Source organism: Pleurodeles waltl, chromosome 2_1, assembly GCF_031143425.1.
Source record: "Pleurodeles waltl isolate 20211129_DDA chromosome 2_1, aPleWal1.hap1.20221129, whole genome shotgun sequence".
NCBI classification, from domain to species: domain Eukaryota; kingdom Metazoa; phylum Chordata; class Amphibia; order Caudata; family Salamandridae; genus Pleurodeles; species Pleurodeles waltl.
In genome coordinates this window covers 61,466,735-61,469,053 of record NC_090438.1, presented here as the reverse complement: position 1 = coordinate 61,469,053, position 2,319 = coordinate 61,466,735, and the positions used below count along the sequence as shown (strand labels likewise).

At 41.8% G+C, this 2,319-nt stretch overlaps 1 non-coding gene across 1 annotated transcript; it reads right to left on the bottom strand.

Annotated features, from left to right (window-relative positions):
* Nucleotides 1-2,026: 2,026 nt before the first annotated feature.
* LOC138270494 (small nucleolar RNA SNORD65) lies at nt 2,027-2,093 on the bottom strand. The gene has a single exon (XR_011200256.1). It is a non-coding gene; the product is annotated as a small nucleolar RNA SNORD65 (small nucleolar RNA).
* Between the last annotated feature and the right edge of the window lie 226 nt (nt 2,094-2,319).

Below are 2,319 nucleotides of genomic sequence, written 5' to 3'. Positions count from 1 at the left end.
CTCTGGCCCAGTGTACATGCCATCCTCTTCCTCTCCGCCTGACTCTTCCTCTGGCCCTTCCTCAGCCTAAAAAAGGTTCAAAGGACATAAAGGGACGTGGTTGATAGAAGGGATAAGGAGATTGCCAAGGCACAGGTTGATGTATCGGGAACTGTGGTGGGTTATAATAGGGTTGTGGAACACCCTCATCTGTGCTCCAACCATCTGAAGAAGAACTATTGCTGTATGTCTGGGGCTTTCTGTGAGGAGTGACAGATTCGTCAGACGAACATGATTGAGTGTCAATATCATAATCCTCTTTTATGTAGGGATATACTTTTTCTTTGCTAAATTTAGTAATGTCCTTTTGCAACTTAGTTACCTTCTGCTGAGTAAGGTACTCCTTCGTTTCGTTCAGATCTGTGTTAATCTCAGCAAGACGACTCTTGAAAGTTGACAGTGTTAATGTGGTTTTTAATGTATTCTCTGCTAAATTGATCTGTATTGTAATAGAGTTGGCTATCCTTTTAGACGTGTTGATAATGAGAACCAGCCAATCTCTAGTACATTTTCAAGCAATTTGTGCCCAGTCTTTTCTAAAGGCCAATGTACTACCGTAACATTATCACTGACCGCCGTGGTCATGGTCAAATATGGCGATTTAGCAAAACGGTGGTGGTACCAGCAATTGCACACTATTTGTATCACAATACACTACATGGTTTACTTCTTGACCTGCCCTGAGCTCCTCCACAGACTCCTGTTTGTGGCTGTTCCTTTTGGGAGCCAGAATGAGCAGAGCCTGAGGAAAATGTGAAAGTCCTGTTTAACTTCGGTTCCAACCACTTCTGCCTTCTAGATGCCTGAGACCAGAGGTACCAGGGGCACTAAAAGGCAATTAATGAGCTGCAATTGCAGCTACCCATGTGCATGCCAAGCATTCTTGCTGATTGGGCCTGATCTGCGTCTTGTCGGGCTAACACTCTGGGCTGGTGGACCCCTAGCCAGGTGCCTAGTGCTGCTGTGCCCTAGACCCAGTCCTGGCTACAAGAATTGGGGGACATACTTCAACATTGTCTTTGCCTTTTTCCTTCTATGTTGTTTTTTTGTGTGAAGTTTGCAGTCTTTTTCACTTCGTGCCCTGCAGCATGTGTAGGGCAAAAAAGGAGAAAAGCTTAGAAATTGTCATATCTCGCCTTTTGCAAAATCACAGGAAAATTGGGATCTTCTCACTAATATATTGATTTGCAAACTTTTGATTCACAAGCTGCACATGCCTGAAAAGGGGAAAATAAGCAAAAGTGTGTCTAAGACAGAGCTAGAGAGTCTCAATCCATACCTTGTTGCTCCTGATTGTAACTCCAGAGGAGAGGCAGGTGACATGATTAGCTTGCGCGGCTCTGAAGAAGGTAGCTTTATGAAGTTAGAACGAAGCAGATCCAAGAAGTAATAATCTTTCACAACAATTTTATACTTGTTATTCTGTAATATACTCTAAGGGGATGCATTGCTGTTATGATAGACAAAGATAGTGCTGTAGAGAATGTTTAGGACAATTGACCTTATTTAGAACTGGATCGGTCTCCAGGGGAGAAGAGGCAATAATGTCTACTTTGCTGGCAGACTACTACTTTCCATATTTGGAGATCACTGCCAGGCTGGAAGTGATCTTTCTGCCTTTAAAAGATCCACTGCCATGATGGCTCCTTGGAACGCACTAAAACTTTACTGAACGGCCACCATATTTCATGTTTTAGAAAAATAAACCCCCAAAGCTGAAGATTGTTTTTGTAACACAAAATACTAATGACCCTGACTCTCTAGGAGTTTGCTACCCAAGCATGGGATTTTTTTTCTGTTCAGCACACCCAGGCTTTTCCTGGTGGTCTCAAATAGAATGTAGTATGTATTTGCATTAGGACATGCTTTAACATTTCAATTCATTTTTATTTAAATTAGTTTGTGAAATGCAATTTCATAGTGTGTTTGTCTGAATGTTTCTGTATTGTTTTGCAGATAAAGACCACCATTGAATGTGCTCGACAGTGTTCAGAAGAATCAGTATCACCACAATCTGCCGATAATTCCAGCTGTGTTTAGCTGTAGCGTCATTAACACCACTATCAAAAATAAAATGTAGCAATCTAATCAACATGCCTGACGTGGACTAGCACCCAACGCAGGTGCAGACCTACATTTCTCCTTAAAAAAAAAAAAGAAAAAAAATTCAAATCAAACTAGTCTGGTTAAATTGCCAAGGTGAACGCAGAGCACAATGACTTCCTGTTGCAGTACACCTAGGAACTAAACTTCCAGTTCACGGTCTCACAAGTCAGTAGC